Source organism: Mustela erminea, chromosome 12 (assembly GCF_009829155.1).
Source record: "Mustela erminea isolate mMusErm1 chromosome 12, mMusErm1.Pri, whole genome shotgun sequence".
NCBI classification, from domain to species: Eukaryota; Metazoa; Chordata; class Mammalia; order Carnivora; family Mustelidae; genus Mustela; species Mustela erminea.
In genome coordinates this window covers 84,061,952-84,080,200 of record NC_045625.1, presented here as the reverse complement: position 1 = coordinate 84,080,200, position 18,249 = coordinate 84,061,952, and the positions used below count along the sequence as shown (strand labels likewise).

At 47.6% G+C, this 18,249-nt stretch overlaps 1 protein-coding gene across 2 annotated transcripts in view; it reads right to left on the bottom strand.

Moving 5' to 3' along the window:
* KANK1 (KN motif and ankyrin repeat domains 1) overlaps window positions 1-18,249 on the bottom strand; it is a 195,941-nt gene that overhangs the window by 117,916 nt on the left and 59,776 nt on the right. For both annotated transcript variants that reach the window (XM_032306226.1, XM_032306223.1), the window contains exon 2: window positions 10,123-10,250. The gene's annotated coding sequence lies outside the window, so the exon portion shown is untranslated. The remainder of the gene's footprint in view (window positions 1-10,122; window positions 10,251-18,249) is intronic.

The following is an 18,249-nucleotide window of genomic DNA, read 5'->3' as shown; positions in this document are numbered from 1 at the left end:
AAAAACTAAAGGTCCAAAAATAAATCCTCAAAAAAAAAAAATAAAACCACAAAACTAAATCCTCACATATATGACCAATTGATTATTTTAAAGGGTGCAAGGACCATTCAGTGGGGGAGAGACCCTTCAATAAATGGGACAACTAGATACCCACATACAAAAGAATTAAATTGGACTCTGACCTCATACCTTACAAAAAATTACATCACAATGGATTAATACGCTAAACATAAGAGAGAAAAACACAAAATTCCTGGAAGGAAACATAGGAAAAAATCTTCTTGACTTTGGATTAGGCAGCAATATTTAGATAGGACATCAAAAGCATGAGCAACAGAAGAAAAAAACAAAATCACTTGGACTTCATAAAAATAAAAAACTTCCGTATGTCAAAGGAAATTACCAAGAGAGTGAAAAGATAAGAATGGGAGAAAATATTTGCAAATCATATACCTGACAAGAGTCTAGGATCCAGAAGATATAAAGAACTCTTACAACTCAACAATAAAAAGGCAACCCAATTTATTTTTTAAAAGAAGACCCAACTTAAAAAATGGTCAAAGAGGGTGCCCGGATGGCTCAGTCAGTTAAACGTCCGACTCTTGATATTAGCTCAGGTCTTGATCTCAGGGTCCTGGCATCGAGTCCCACATCGGGCCCCCTGTCCAGTGGGGAGTCTGCTTCTCCCCCTGCCTCTGCTCCTCCCCGGCTTGTGTTTGCTCTCTCTCAAATAAATAAATAAAATCTCTAAAAAATAAAAAAACAAAAATAGACAAGTTTTAGAATTGATATTTCTCCAGAGAAGACACACATATGGCCGGTAAGCACATGAAAAGATGATCGATATCATTTGTCACTAGAGACACGCAAATCGAAACCACAATCGAGTACTACTTCATAGTCACAAGGATGTTACAATAAAGAATAAAAAAGGAAAAACACGTGTTGGTAAGGATGTGGAGAAACTGGAACTCTTCATGGGAATATAAATGTAAATGGTACAAGTCTGGGGAAAACAGTCTAGCAGTGTCTCAAAAAAGTTAAATAGAATTAGCATGCGACACAGCAATTGCACCTCTAGATACATACTTAAAAGAACTGAAAACAGGGACCCAAATACTTATGTTTATAGCAGTGTTATTCAAAATAATCAGCAGGTGGTAAAAACCCCAGATGTCCGTCTACAGATAAATAAATTTAAAAACTATAGCATACCCATACAACAGAATACTATTCAGTCGTAAGCCACAGCACGGGTGAGCCCTGAAAACATGCTAAGAAGAAGGCGAACAAAAAATATTGCATATTACACGATTGCATTTATAGGACAGATCCCGAATCAGTAAATTCAGAGAGACAGCAAGCAGATGAATGGTTGCCGGAGGCTGAGGGAGGAGGGAATAAGAAGCTACTGCTTAACGGGTATAGGGTCTACTTTCAGGGTAATAAAAATGTTTGAAACTAGACTGAAGGGGCCGCTATGCAACACTGTCATGTGCTGAATGCCACTGAAATGTTCGTTTTTAAATTATTCACTTCTACGCATATGAATTTCATGTCATTGAAAACAAATACTACTGAAAAAAAATAAAATAATACACGAGAAGAGCAAAACAGTAATTCCCCATGAGTCACGTTCTGCTGGAGCAGTAAGATGGTGGTACCAGTGCAGAAGGGCGCCTTCTGCATCCAGATACCTCCCTGGGGAGCAGTCTGGATGAATAAAGGACTGTCACCTGGGAAAATGACACATACTCAAAACCAGTGACTGTTCATAAGCACTGGCTCTGGGGGCTGCCTGAGGAACAGTCCAGAATGAGGGCTGAGAGGTCACACAGCCCTCTCTCCAAACTTCATCTACAGAGATGGACACCTCAAGGCGTCCCACACCCTCCTCTATAGGGGCAGAAAGAGAACAACGGGCACTCCGCCACCCACACAAGGACCCGGGGCAGGGACCTGGGAACGATCTACTGATCTGGGATGAGAGTGGTTTGTTACCATTTTACCAGTCTCTAGACATTAACATCTCCCCATTCCCTCAGCACGATCCTCTGGGGGGTCATCTATCAGGAAACACCTCCTCAGCAGCAACAGGATGGCTGTGTACTTGACTCTCCGAGTCTTGTTCTTTTTTTGTGGTGGTGGAGTCTAGCGGGGAGGGAACAGGGGTGCTCCTGCCAAAGCACGAAGTCTCCCCTGCAGGGTGCTTGCATGGCAAGAGAAAGTCACACCAGAAAAAGCACTGTCCTTTTAGCCACTCATTTTCTGGGTCCTATAAATTAAGTCTTCGTTAAATTACTCCTTCTCTCAACAGGTACCAACAAATGCATTTTAATTTAAGCTGTCTGCTTTGGCCATCTCCACGGGGCTATCGGGAAACGAGAACTTCAGCTCAAACGGCAGCCTTTCAAAACTCCTTAAAATCGAAATGCTTCTCGGATAAGAAAGAATGACAACTTCAAGTTCTGTATCTTCTCTTGTTAATTCTCTTGATGGGAACAAGCAGGTCATCGATACAAAGTAGCAAAATCAAAAGTTTCTGGGATAAGAGTAACAGGGATCTCGACTCTCCCTATTTTCATGTTTAATTGTCCACATTCCTCCTCATTTCAAGGGTCACTATTACATATTCCTAATGCTATTTAAAAAAACTCTAGACACTAACAGTTGAAACCCCATTCGATATTTTTAAATACTGAAAAATATCTACACGTGTTGATCTCAGTATAAGAAATAAAGAAAAAAAAGGCTCGTGAATTCTCCACTTCATTGCACTGGATCTCAAGACATTTTATAAAATATAAACCAGCTCAAGCTCATTAGCAATTTGAGATTTTACAGTGTTTCTGCTTCCCTTCAATCCTTGGCAGGGCTGGTTTCCATCACTTCCTCCAGAGTTCTTAAAATGAGAACCCTCTGTTAAGGTTTAGATTTAGAGACTTACAAAGTCAAAAAGAAATCATAACTCCTGCACTTTTAATCATCCGTCCTCCTGGTCGATGATTTACCCCGTACTTCCCACCAGGAAATGAAGAAAGTTTTGAGAAACGAGTTATTCCCAATGTAAATCTCCAGTCAGCCTCTGTCAATCATGTTAGCCTTTCCCCGGGGTAGCCTTTCTCCACCTCCTGCCTGAAAACTACACTACTATTTAATTGCTTTGTGACTTCACATTTTATTAAGAGGCAGAAAAAACATAAAGAGCTAAAACAAGGAGATAAGCCCATGGCCATAAATTGTTCCCTTAAGCAATGAAACTTGCTGCTCTGGCACAGTAAGGTGGGCATTGTGAAAATCCCCTGACAAGGGCCACTCTGCAGGAGTCCTGGGTCCCCATCACTTACAGAAACCCCTCCGGGTCTCTGTAGTGTGGCGCCATAGATCAGAACCCAGGGCGGTCAGCCACCCTCTTCCACTGCCAGCGTGAAGGGCACAACCCGTGACTCACTGTGCTCTCTGACCCAGCCCACCCTGTGGTGTCTTCTACTCTCATGAGCCACCCCCGCCCCTGCCAAAATAAAGAGGTAAAAGAGAATGAGTGGAGAAAAATTCTATCCCCAGACAGCACCCCAATGTATGAGCCTCTCTCCCCAGAAATCAGCCCACGTGGTCTCTAACCCAGGGAAAACATCTTCGCTGAAGGCTACCCTCATCAACGGAGAGGAGGACCCCCTTTCCCACCCCGCTGGCTTCCCTTCTGAGCCCCTATTTCTTCCTTTGCCTCAGAACGGAAACCCTTATCAGATTATACCACATTCCTGAGTGTGCCCGAGCCCCTGCCCTCTGGAAGATTACATCCAGTGACTCAGGCAAGCCAAGCAGGACGTGGGATTTCAATTGCCCTGGGAAAAGATCAATTAGTAACTTCTCTAGCATGCTGCCAGCTAGGAAACAAAGGCTTCGAGTGTTGTGAAAGCCTACTGATGTGTATAAGAAAGTGGGTTTATGACATTGTTCCGGAAAAGCATGCAAGTATTTGCAGGGGGTGGGGAGGGGAGAGAGAGAGAGAGAGAGTGAGAATGTGCGTGCACACATGTGTGTAGTGTGTGTGTGTGTGTGTGCTGCATACATACATGCATATGTAAAAATCTAAGCATAAAAAAGCCTGGCAGGACAGACAATAAACTTAGTAGTGGTTATATGAAGGTCTGATCCAGGAGGTGAAATCCAAGTCAGGTGTTTTTTTCTGTGCACGTGTTCTCTGACAATGGGTAGGTCTTGATTTTATCGTTAATTTTAACGACAAAAGGTAAAATCTGGAAAAGAATGGTGACCAGTCTTTCCAAACCAAAAATCAGAACACATGATCTACACCGAGGCGTATTCATCTCTCCTCTAAATGCAAGAGGCAGTTAAGGAAAAGTAATTTAGTCAGTGGAATGTGGAATTTTCAAGATTTCATTAAGTTTTTAAGAAACAGAACACAGAATATCTAAAACAGGATTGCCTAAAATATCCAGCTGGTTTAGCAGCATTCGATATTGAAAAAAATGCAGCAAGTACTTAAGTTGGTTAACATCACGTCTTCCTTCAAGCCATGGGAAGTGACCCCAGGAGCATTCCCTCCTGGTCCTGGGCCAGCAGGCTCATGAGGAATTTGGCTGAAGTCAATGAACAGTTCCTGCACTTACTTTTTGCAAAAGGACTACCCAAGGAATGATGAACAAAGAAACAAGAAACAACAACAGAGTCCCGAAGGAATTTGGGTTGGAGCACTCTTAAAAAAAAAAAAAAAAAAAAAAAAAAAAACCAGACAACAATTGCAATTGGCTACTTCATGTCTTCACGTGCAGAAAAATTAATTTGCATTTGTATTTCAAACTGTATTTCAAATTCAGTTTTACACAGATGAAATATTTAAAATCATGAAATAAAACCATAAAACAACAATAACACAACATAGAAGAATGCCTACGCAGGCTTTGGTTGGACATGCGGATACTCATTCGTTCTTTCTACAGATGTTGCAGAACGCCAGAAACCGAGCTGCGAACACCACAGACTCAGCCTGTTCCCAGGGAGCCACAGGCTAGCGAAGAGAACAGGACAAAGTCAATCAACGCAAAGTAACTGCATACTGGTAAGTCTCAAAGGGGATAAAAAGGGCTTATGGGATGGAGAATGCCAGAGGGAATGACCAAGCCTGGACACGAGAGCACTCTCTGAGAACCGGAAAACGACAAGGACACAGAACCACTGACATGCACTTCTGTGCCAGGGGTCGACGTCTAAGATCTTTGCATAAATCGACCCATTTACGCCTCCCAGCAGGTCTGAGATAAGTAAGGACTATTATGATGACGATGGTGAGGTTCCAGGGGTCCAAGGGCACGGAGATGGGGAACGGGAAAGTCAGGGGGACCCAAGCAGCCTGCTCTGGGGTTCTCGCTCGGGAACTGCGTCTCTGAACAAGACAGAGTCGAGCACGAGCGTGTGAGCACAAGCGTGAGTGCATGTGGCTCTGTGCACACGCGTGTGTGTGTTCACAAACAAAGGAAGAGCTCCTGCGGAATCCTGGGGGGCAGGAAGATGTTGGCGCGATCCCTGGAATGGAAAGGAGGCCAGGGGTGCCGGGACACCGTGTTAGAGAGTAACAGGCGAGGCCAGAGACCAGGCAAAGCGGGGTCACATCCGGCCTTGCAGGCCACGGGGAGGAGACTGCCAGGACAGCCCAAGAAGGGTGCACCGGGACGGGGCGACACTTGTAAGAGGTCATTGTACTGTGCAAGGGCAGACTGTAGGGGTGATACTTCCAGGCCTGCCTGCTTCCTAGTTAGTCTGCATGGGGACCACAGGGAAAAGATTTCACTACCAAAAATTAAATATTGCTTCCTTTTAAAAACACCATACAGAAGTCAAAGATCATGAAAACTTGCAATAGTTTTATAGTAGAAGATATTTTATAATAAAAACCCTCTTGCACATCAGTAACAAAAAAAAGCAAAAGTCTCTCTGGAGATACGGGCAAAGGACAGGAACGGAGAATTCACAAAAGGAGAAAAATTAATGGTTCATAAATATATGACAAATGTTCACTTGTCCATAAAACTGGACAAAGGTTTTTTTTTTTAATTCTATTTTAATATTAAGAAGAGTCTGGGGAAAGTATCTCTTGCATACTGTCAGTGTCATCTGTAAACTGGTTCAGATTTTTCATGTAATAGAGATCAAAAACCTTTCCTGAATTTATATTAAAGATCATTAAGAGCAGCCTCAAAAATAGTTAGGAGCACATGCACTGACACATGTTATGGTGACAGATGGTGATAAGCACTGAGTAGTGAATCAGCTGGTCAAATCAGCCCGTTGTATACCTGAGACTAATAAGAACACTGTATGTCGATCACACTTCAATAGTAAGAAGATTCATGCCGCCATGACCACTGATACGGAGAGAAGTTTACAGTATATCTAGAAAAGCAAGTTGAAGGGCGCCTGGGTGGCTCAGTCGGGGAGCGTCAGACCCCTGGTTGCAGCTCTGATCATGATCTCGGGGTTGTGGGACCGACCCCTGTATCGGGATCTATACTCAGTGCAGAATCTGCTTGGGATTCTCTCTCTCCCTCTGCCCCTTCCACTGCTCTCTCTTTCTCTCTCTCTAAAATAAATATATAAATCTTAAAAAAAAAAAAAAAAAGAAAGAAAGCCAAGTTACATTTTTATATTCGAAAATCTTATTTTATATTTAAAAATCATATACATACAGTAAAGCTTCTGGAAGAACATTAACAGTGGGTATTTAGTGGTGGTAGGATTATGCACGTTAAATACATCTTTTTGGGGGCGCCTGGGTGGTTCAGTGAGTTAAGCTTCTGCCTTTGGCTCAGGTCATGATCCCAGGGTCCTGGGATCGAGCCTCACATCAGGCACATCTCTCTGCTGAGCAGAGAGCCTGCTTCCCCCTCTCTACCTGTCTGCCTACTTCTGCCTACTTGTGATTTCTCTCTCTCTGTCAAAGAAATAAATACATAATCTTAAAAAAAAAAAGTCTTTTTTGTCTACTTATCTTTTATTTTTCTACAGCCAATATACACTGCTTATGACAGTAAGCAAACTAAGCAAATAAACTATCTAGATCACCACATAAAAAGGCTAAATTGCCTAGTAGAGGGGGTCACAGACAGAAGACGGTATAGACTAAAGATGAAACAGGAAACGGTATGGTAGAAAGGGACTTCTAGAAGCATCTACGTAGTCTGAAACTTCGTTTCACAGATTAAGAAGTCATCGACCCTCTTCCCACTTCATGTACTCTGTGCCTGATGATTAGCACAGCCCGACGAGGCTCATTAAACCACCCTGCACCGTGTGACAAGAGTGTGTAAATAGGGTCACTGCAGTTCTCAGTCTCTGAGTGACATCATCTGGGCCCTGCCTCTGGGGCCACAAAGGTCTTTAAAGGCAGCGCCTTGGATCCCTGGTCTACTTCACACCTGGGCTACTCTGATTAGTTCCTGTTTCTCAAATCAAAAACTGCAAACCTACCGCTCTTACCCTCAACAAATACTTTCTTCTTTCCCCATTCTGGAGTTACATTCAGGTCCTAAGTCTTGGGCGCCCTCAAATACTCCTTTGCAAGGCAAAGCATCTGAGTCTACACCCGCTGTCTCTTCCTCCCTCCTCGCTGCAAGAGAAAGCACCCTCCCCCCTCCCCCACGTCCCCCCAGCCCCAGGTGGCATCCCACTTTGCTCCTTCCTTTTCTAGCATGTTCTAGAGCTGGGGATCAGCCCCTGTCCCTCCCTCAGCTTTCCAGTTTGACACGAAGCACCAAGAATGAGGGTTTAGCGGCAGAAAGCCTGGGTACACACCCAGCTCTGCTACCGACCACTTCCATGAGCTAAGTGAGTAGGTCACTTAATTCCGCCTCTATGAAGCAAGGTTAATGACAGCTGGTCCAGCTCCTCGCGGCTCTGTCGTGAGGATCCCGCGAAGTAAGGCGTGGCAAAGTGCTCCGTGAGCTCATAAAGCACTTTCGCATTCTACTGATTTCACACGCCTGTTCTTACTGTCTCCTCATTACCTGGGACCAGTCGGCTCCCGTTGGGGCAGGAACGGCTTACGTGTCACCTTTAGCTTCCCCACAGTGTCAACACCAACGACACAGCTGTGTGAGCACTTCAGCTCTTACCGTGAATGACAAATTTGGTAATTGTATGTCATTGCAAACAAATACAACTTTTTTTCTTAAAAATTATAGAAGCATGGACCTTTTTTTTTTTTTTAAGAGTATTTATTTTCAGAGAGAGAGAGCATGAGCAGGAGAGGCAGAGGGACAGAGACTCTCTGGCAGACTGTGGTCTCATCACAAAGCCTGAGGCGGACCCTGACCTCACAACCCTGAGACCTCACAACCTGAGCTGAAATCAAGATTTGGATGCTTAACCGAATGGGCCACCCAGGGGCCCATGAGCATGGACTTCTGGAGGACAGTACTAGCCAATGGTTACCTGAGCACATACCAAGAGTCAGCTATCACCTAGCAGCCCTGTGAGAGAGGTTCAGTATTATTTCCATTTTACTGATGGAAGACTGAGGGAGAGTAGCTCAGCTGCGATTTGAACCCAGGCATCTAGCGCTAGCACCCACGCTCTTCTCACCCACTGTCCTAAGACTCCTTTGTGACAAGGACTGAAGCAGAGAGAGAGAAACCAGGCAGGAGGCCAGCTCTAGAGTATGAGAGGTGGGCCGCCTGGAGTCTTTTAACAAACAAACGAACTTACTCCAATTGCCAACAGCCAGTGTTGCTGAGGGCTTCAGGTGATTGGGCACTTCCCTATGCCACTAGTTAGAATATAAACTGGTACGGCCTGTTGAGAAGACCATTAGCGGAGTGAATCAGAAACCGGAATGGAACATTCCCACATTCCTGCTGACTCAGCTGAGCCCCTCGGAGCAGGATGTCCTCGGGAAATAAGCGTGCATGTGCACGACAGTTGCACACAATGAGACAGGGCAGGGAAGCCAGAGTGCGTCATCATGTAAATGAACAGCACACACGTAAAAAATGATGCTATAGATAAAGAGGAATAAGCATTTGCGGTTTTTCCCCCAGGTTTTATTTATTTCTTTGAGAGAGACAGAGATAGCGCCAGAGATGGCAAGAGAGAGCACCAGTGGGGAGAAGTAGGAGAAGCAGACTCCCCATTGAGCAGGGAGTGGGGCTCGATCCCAGGACCCCCAGGATCATGGCCTGAGCCGAAGACAGACGCGTAACCGACTGAGCCACCCAGCGGCCCGAGGAATAAGCATCTTCTTAAGGAAAAGAGATATGCAAAATAAATAAGTAACTAAAATTTTAAAAAGCCAACCTTACCTAACCGGTTCAAGTTCTGAATGGGTTCACTGGCCGTGTGAGCATGGGTAAGCCATTTCATTTCCCTGCACCTCTGTTTTCTTACGTTTAAATGGGGATAACAAAAGAGACACTTCACCAGCTTGTGAGAATTCATAAATTAATACACGTCAGGTGCTGGGGACAGAGCCTGGCATAAAGCAAGCCTGTGGTAAATGTCACTTGCTTTGCAAATATCTAGCAAGTTGGCACGCATAACACTCATGCACAACACCAACGACCCACGTCATCACAAATATTTGTAATAAAAAATATTACAAGTAACGCATCTAAATTTGAACACGGATTTTCTCTGGAAGTGGAAGGACAGGCTTTTTTTTTTTTCCCCCTCCTTTTAAATTCTCTAGAGGTCTGAAATTCTCTTTACTCGACGAAAGCCAGCAATATATTATCACTGAAGTATCTCCATTTTTTCCAAGTGGCCTTAGTAATACCTCTTTCCGTCTATTCACTTTCCCTAACATAATCCACTCCATGCATATTGTGTTTATGGAAATAGGGTACTTCTACTGATTTAATCCGAGGAGTAATACGTTTTCCCCTTTATTCTTGAGAGCCAAGCAGCTAGCTCATATTTTATCCTATAAAAGTCTCTCTTGCCCTCTTACACATTTACGGAGGAAGAGTGCTCCGCAAGGCTTATGAGAGCATTAAAGCTGGGGGGCGGGGGGGGGGGGGGGGACTGGATTAAGGGCTCCAAAAAGCAAAGGTAAAGGGGACAAACATGACAACCTCGGGACAGCCATACAGAAAAAGTCCACCTCACCTCAGCCAGGTCAGGCCAGAAGATGACTGTGATCAGTGTCCCGGCCCCATGGACGCTCTCCCCCGTGTGGTCCGAAGACAGAGGCAATTCAGCTGTTCATCAGGCCGTCCAGCCGGGCGACGAACATTCTGAAAGGAAAGGAAGCTTGGTGAGGGAAATGTCGGGGAGCCGTATCCTTGCCAGGCCTGGGACCTGCGGGAGAGGGGAGTCCGTTAGTGGGGACGGCTGCGGAGTGGAGACATCAGACTTAAGTCCTTTCCCCGGGGTGGGGTGGGGACGGGGGGCGGAGGGTGCAGTCCAGCATGACAGACGGCCCACGAGAGGATGCAATCGGGGGTGTCCTTTGCTCTCAGGACAAGCTTAGTGGCTCACTCCCAGGGTACGTCCCCGTCCCTTTGAAGACGAGGGCTGGTGCCTCCTCGACGTGCGCCGTTGGCCCCCCCGGCTGCTCCTGCACCAGTCGATCCGTGCAGAAGGCAGCTCGCTCACACCGTCCGTTTGGACATCTTCGGACCTGTCATTTCGGAGTCGGACCACTCCGTCAGAGACCTGAGGCCTTTCTCAGGAAACTCGTTCCATCGAGGACCTTCTCTGTGTGTGCGGGAGTTCCCTGGGATTCCAACCTGGGGATGGTTTTCCAGCCATCCCTCCTTGTGGGACCACTCCGGAGCCCCTTTCCCTTGCAGTGTCTCACAGCTCTCCCTCGCCCGGACCCACCACGAGCCTCCAGATGCCGCGGCACCCCAGCTCCCCCAGCAGCAGCCTCGGGCCCCGCCTCGCCCCGCAGTCACGGCCCACCCAGGCTCCCTCACAGAGCAGCCGCTCCAGCCCTCCGACCTGTGCCCCCTCGGCAGCCCCCCCTCCCCCGGGTCTCAGTTCTCTGGACCTCGAAGTAGAGAACGGACTAAAATGGTCTCCATCCTCATTGTGCTTGGAAGTCGGAGGTCGCTGCGCTTAAATCCTGGCCCAGGCGCTCCCCGCCTTCCCACAGAGCGCAGTCTGCCACGTGGGAGATGGGAACAGGCTGTCTGCCCCCTAAGGTTGCTCTAAAGGTAAGAACTAGGAGACCGTGTGCCTGGCGTATACCAGAGGCCCGAGAAATAGGAGGGCTCCCCACCCGGCCTTAGAGGGTATGTGCAGATGACTTTGCTGGTCTTCGAATTTCCAAATCTAGTGTTCTCTTACATCCAGATCCGTGGCAGTAATAACATTCTCTCCTGGCAAACATAAACTGCTCTGAGAACTGTCAGCGCCTTCCATAATCTAGCTCTACTCTACCTCATCTTCCTCCAACATCCAACAAACACCTTCTCTCCTTGCCAGGCTGTCTTCCTAGGTTCCAAAGAACACACCCTTAGACCCTATCTGTGGACCATCACTCCCCATGGGGGATGCGGCTTTCCTTATTCCCCATCAAGGCCCCGCTGAGCCCCTGGCCCTCCCAAGGCCCACGTTCCAGGCGATTTAACCCTCACATGGTGTCCTAACAGCACTGTCCGTTGTTTCGTGTTTATCAAGCTCGGTGGTCCAGCTGGAATGGGGCTATTCTGATTATTTTAAGTTTTTCACTTTAGTATAGACCACGTTTCAGTGTTTATAAGCCAGGTATTTTGGGGATCAGCTTTGCAAATGTTTTTTGAAATTTATATGCCTTTGTGCCTTAATGTAATAAGATTTTTTTATTTTTTAATTTTATTTATTTTTTTTAAGATTTTATTTATTAGAGACACAGGGAGAGAGGGAAGGCAAGCAGGGGGAGGTGGGAAAGGGAGAAGCAGGCTTCCTGCTGAGTAGGGAGCCCGATGCGGGGCTCGGCCCCAGGATTCTGGGATCATGACCTGAGCCGAAGGCAGACACTTAACAACTGAGTCACCTGTGCCCCAAGATTTTTTTTTTAATTAATGCCACCATTTTCATTTGCTCGGAGTCTCACCCGGGAGCTTATTCTGACAGCAATGAGGAAACCATACACAGAAAACCCAGGGGCCTCCTCACGGAGCCAGGAGGAGAGTTCTAAGCACATCCAGCACCTACAGATTTTGTGTCAGGGCACCCGCTGAGAAGCCAGCTTGTGATCAAACCCTCTGCATCAACGGGGGGACTCACAGGAGAGAAAGGGGACTGGCTCCCACTGTTTACCTCAAGAAAGGCGGTGGCTGTGATTTCAGGGCTGCATGAAGGTTCTAAGGGGGATGGCAGGAGAAAGAGTGACAGAGAAAGAACCAACTTGGAAGGAGACACAGAGGAGGGGACACGGGCAGAAGAACCGTGCGGAGGAGAGCACAAGCCCAGAGAAACAGAAGCGATGTCGAGGGCGCCTGGGTGGCTCAGTGGGTTAAGCCGCTGCCTTCGGCTCGGGTCATGATCTCAGGGTCCTGGGATCGAGTCCCACGTCAGGCTCTCTGCTCGGCGGGGAGCCTGCTTCCTCCTCTCTCTCTGCCTGCCTCTCTGCCTACTTGTGATCTCTCTCTGTCAAATAAATAAATAAAATCTTTAAAAAAATAAAAAAATAAAAAATAAAAAAAAGAATAAAAAAAAAAAAGAATAAAAAAAAAAAAAGAAGCGATGTCGAAGGCCGTGGATGGGAGACTCACAAGAGGTCCCCGAACTTCACTAGTAAGGTGGCCACTGGTGACCCCTGGGGACGATTTGCAATCGTGCTGGTACAGGACGCAAGCTGAAGGGGACTGAGCAGAAAGCAGGAGGCAACGGAGACAAGCAGAGATAAGCCACAGAGTTTGTCCTGGTCATTTTGTACCCGGAAGCTTACCTGACTTAAGCCGGTAAAAGTACCTCTCCTGTCACTTATTCCCTCGCTGCTGGCTTCGCCGCGTGCACAGAGCTCAGTCACCAAAAACAACTGACTGCAGACCCTCTCTGCCCAGCACGCCCTGGGCGTGCCTGCTTCTGCTTCTCTAGGAAGCCTTCCAGAACTATTCAACGGCCATATGCTGACCACTTTCAGCATGGAAATTCTATTTCCCTCTTCAGGAAAATGATAGTTATCCATTTATCAGAGAAAACAAACATACAAGACCCCCCCAACCCACACACTACAATATGTCAGGTCAAAAGGAGCAAAAGTCCAAGTTCAGGTGAGATTCTAGAGGACGACCTCCAGGTGACTTGCATAATTTATGCTAAACTGTCAAAAAGAGAACTTTAAACATTTTTGTCTTCCTTCAAAATAGGGCTTTAAGTTTAGAGCCATCAGACAGGTACCTCTGAATACTAAGAATACGCTGTATGTTCATTAATTGAATTGTGAAATGAACTGAATTGGATTTAAATGTAAAAAAAATATATTTAAAGGAAAAATCAGATATGAATAAAGAAAAAAATGAAAAGCATTATTAGCATTTTTAGTCTTCTGCTTTGGTAGGTACTCATGACACATTTAAAAATAAAATACACAAAAATGTCTCCAGGGACTTAAGAGACTCGGTAACAGAATTATCGCCAGCTGGGTTTCCAGTGACGTTTCTTTCTCAACAGTAACTCCGGTGTCTCTGCCGGTAGCTCCCCAGGCTACCAGCTCCTGTACCGTCCCGTCCACTCTGTGCTTTAACAACCTCTCTTCTCCCTTCTCTGTCCCGTGTCTTGACCGCCGAGGAGCCGTTCTGGTCACAGGATAAATATTTCTGTTTAGGAACCAAGGCCACTTTATCAGCCCGTACAGACTTAACCCCGGACCGTTTACTTTCCAACATTCCAATTACCCTTCAAGGTTCTTCAGCAGGTTATACGTTGGTGATGACTGTGGTAACAGTAGACACGTGAGCCCGTGCTCTTGTTGCGGGCGGGGGGAGGCAAGGGCACTGCTGCATCAATATTTTATGTGGAGCCGATGCTGAAATCCTAGACGAGGAAGCATGCACAGGCCCTCGGTCATCTGCTGGTTGCCCAAGGTGGCAGAGTTTTCTTAATGCCGCGAGCAGGCTTTGCCACCTGCTAGAGGGTTCTCCTTGATTTGCTCCTAAATATATCCCCCCCAACACACACATGCACCTGAGATGTTTTTATTTTTTGATGCCGTAACTGTGCTGTGGGCCAGGCTGCAGATGACGTAAGAGCGAAGGATGGCGGCTGATCCGCGCAAGTGTCCCCAGTCGCTGTCAGCCTGGTGCGTGCAAAGTCTGAGGGCAAAAGTGCGCCGTGTGTGAGATCCAGGTAGGGGAGCCTCCCCGCGGGAGTAGTAACAGAACTAAATCACCCCTCGCCAGAGAAGGGGAAAAGGAAAAGCTCTCCTGATGCTTGTATGAATTTACAGGAGAGGCATGGAAAACGGTCAGGCACGGAAAGGCTACTCCTCTGCAATCGACAGGTTTCCCAACGGGCTCTGGAAACAGCCCAACAATAAACGCCGTTATGCACCTGGTTTGGAGCAGGACCAGCTCCCTCCAAATCTGGAGCCGGGAGGGAGAGCAGAAGATGCCTCTGAGCGGCAACCCAACCCAGGGGACGGTGGCTCATGCCTGCAGAGGAGCTGGGCCAGCTCGAGGCCTGGCTGTTGGCTGGACGTGGACAGTCTCGACCCCAATCAGGAGGCGTCTCCGTGTGTCTGCCTGGCCCCGCTTCCCTCATTCCTGGGCCTGGAGGGCTCTGGCTTCCCTGTACCAGGGAGGCTGTGGTCAGAAGGAGGACGTGGCTAAGATGGTTGCAGGAGAGCTGAGGGTGAAACGTGGAGCAGCAGAGGGTCACACTCACTCGCTGGCTGTACCCCCAGACACGAGGGTCCGAGAGAATGGCAGGAGGGGGAGCCTGGACTCCTCGTGTGACAAAGTGCCCCCCTCCCCAGCCTCAGTTCTGACCCAGCAGCAGTAAGGATCAGTGTGAAGAGATGACCTGGGGGCCTTCCGACGTCACGACCAAGAGCAGGAGCCTGGGACAACTCCAGCGCCGTCTGGGGAGGGCGACACCGGGGAGAGCCGCCACCTCACCTTTCCGCGACCGCCAGCGACGCGGAGTCAGAGGAGCACAGCATTTCTTCACCCCGAGTCTGTGCACCAAGACTCTTCCCCAATCTGAATTCACCCCTGAGTGAGCAAACGAACCCACGACGCCAAAAGGATTAGCATCTAACAACCTACACATATTTTCTGAGTCTTCGTTCAGATTCACCGAGTTCCACCGGGAGAGAAGAGCGGTACTCAGAGGAAAGGATGCTCTCCCAGGAGGGACTCAGGAGGCTTTTCCACCACGCGGGCATTCACCGTGAACGTCAGCCTTGCTCGTCACCAGGGCTGTGTAAAGGGTCTGCGCTGACAGGGACAGGTGTCACCGGAGGCATCACCTGCTCACAGCACCGAGGCCTCGGGGGGCGGAGTCACTTCGGGAAATCCACGGTCATCCGTGACCCGGACGCCCCAGTCTGCCCCAAGGTTCTTCAGGTCCAGCAGCCAGATCTTCTGGGAGCCAAAGAGGACACCTCCCCCAGAGCGCACAACTAATGAATAAACCCACAGCAACATGTTCATGGTATGCGTGGGGGGAGGCTCCCCACAGCAACTACTCCCTTCTCTGGAATGTCCTGACCTAGCCAGAGGGTCAGAGCTGACTCGCCCATACTGCCTCCCCATATACACACATCTCACCCAGCCACGGCCTCACGGGGGCCATGAAGACGTCAGGCCCATGTGAAACAAGACGCGTCTCCCGTAGGGCTTCAAAGCAGCAGCCGCTGGCCGGGTGCCAGAAGCAGGTGGCCCGGGAACCGACAGCGCCGGTCTGCGGGAAGGCAGCGGGGAGCTGAGAGCAGGCGAGACGACACACAGCGTCCTCCCCCGCCTCATGCTCTCTGGTTTTGATCCTAGGTCTTCTCTGAAGAGTCAGGATTCTCTTCACGATCCTGAGAAAGCCCTCCTGGAGTTGGTGTGACCCTCACAGCCAAAGACACCCAAGAGAACACCATCCTTTCCCGGTTACCGTGTTCTTAGTTTAACAACTGGGTGCCCTGGGCGAGCACTGGAGCAGACCCGAGAAGGCAGAGCCAGGCTGGGGGTATGAGGGGCAGCAGAGCAGGGGGTGCCCGGTGGAGTCCATGCTCTGAACTCGGAACACATCTCCATGTCTGGGCCTCTTGTCCCCCATTTCAGCGTGCCTGCCCGCCAAATTGTACCTCGCCGAATCCTGTTTTTCTAGGCTTGCATGGTGAATAGCCTGCTTTAGCTGATATTTTACATATATATATATAAATATATGTATCAATGTAGTCCATTCCTCCTGTTTCCACCTGCTGATCAAGATATGACAGTAAAAGGGCGTCTGGGTGGCTTAGTCGTTAAGCATCTGCCTTTGGCTCAGGTCCTAATCCCAGGGTCCTGGGATCAAGCCCTGCCTCAGGCTCCCTGATCCGTGGGGAGCCTGCTTCTCCCTCTGCCTGCTGCTCCTCCTGCTTGTGCTTTCTCTTTCTCTCTGACAAATAAACAAATAAAATCTTTAAGAAGAAAAAAATATATATACGAAGGTAAAACCCCGAGCGTGATATTTGTACTCTGCGTGGTGCCCACCCCGGTACAGGCTTGTCATCTTCAAGATGGAATTATCAGCAAAACTCGAGCTTGCGTTACAAGACAAGTTAAACATTGCACAGAGGTGGGAGAAAATAGTTATCTAAAGTAACACAGTTTGGGGGTTTGGGGGGTTTTTGGGGCAGAAAACTGGTAGGGTCTGGAATAACTTCCCCCATAAACATCCATGTGTAATTTCTTGATACAGTAAAAGAATAGTCCAACTCGGTCAAGCATATTTTCTCTTCACTTGTCATATGTGATTTTTCCTTAAAAACTTGCAATAATCTTGTAACAAGGTATAAAGCTAGCTGTTTGTATATGTATATAGCTTTTTGTAAAAATCAACAGTCCAATACATTCTTAAACTGCAATACTGTCCAGGAGAGCAAAATTAAAATATATTCAATTTTTAAATTTTACACAGAGGGCTCAAGGAAAGAAAAGCTTTTCTCTTCTAGGATTAATCAGTAGAATAGTTAACTGACCATGTAAACTATACTATTAATACACACAACTTTTTTACCATCTGTGGTTTGGCAAAGGGTGGGAAATAAAAAAAAAAAAAAAAAAAAAAAAAAAAGAAGTTATACTTGAGAAACTGCACAGTGAATAAGGAGCATCTGTCATCCAAAGTACACTTCCTTACTTTGTATCTAGATTTTATATAAAGGAGGAAGAACATTTCCAACTTCAAGCAAAGAAAACAAAAGGTGAGTGAAGGCTTGTACGTGTGTGAGACCAGATCAGAAAGTGCTTTCCCTCCGATGGGGGCTTACTGCTCGGCTCAGTCCTGCCCTTCAAACCAGAAGCCCCGGGATATAACATTTCATACTCTCCAGGATTTCGACCCTCTTTCAGCTCTCCGTGGGGCAGGTGACCACATCTGAGGGTGACCGGGGGCAAGGTGGCAGGAAGTCCCTCGCTAGACTCTGAGGCCTCGAGGAAAGGTGTGCAAGCAGGTAACGACCCACTACCAGCACCCGGGCAGGGGTTCCGTACAGTGCCACTCTGAGCTGCGGTGCGCTCTTATCCCCAAAGTCTAGATGCCAAACATCTTTACTTTCCCAGAAAATTAGAGTAAAATGTACCATTAAAAACAAAACAAAACAAAAAAATGAAACAGGAGCACCTGGGTGGCTTGGTCAGTTAGGCGGCCGATTCTTGATTTGGGCTCAGGTCCCGATCTTGGGGATCCTGAGATCGAGCCCTACATTGGGTTCTGCGTTCAGTGGTGAGACAGCTTCAGGATTCTCCCTCTCCCTCTGCACCAACCCCACTCTCTCTCTCTCTCTCTCAAATAAATCTTAAAAACAAACAAACAAAGACAACCAAGCACCTAAAACTAGCAGTTTTCAAATCTAAGTGTAACTCCGAATCCAAAGCATTAATCTATTAAAGCACAGATGGTCGGTTCCCACCCGAGTGTCCGAGTCACCAGGTCTGGGGTGAGGCCTGAGAATGTCCATTTCCAACAAGTTCCCAGGGGACACGCGTTGCTGCCGCAGGCAGGGCTGGTGGTGGTGTTGGGGGACGGGCACCACATCTTGAGAACTACTGTCTTAAACGGAAGCAGACAAAGGGCGTGCACGAGCTCTACAGGACAGGGTACGAGCTT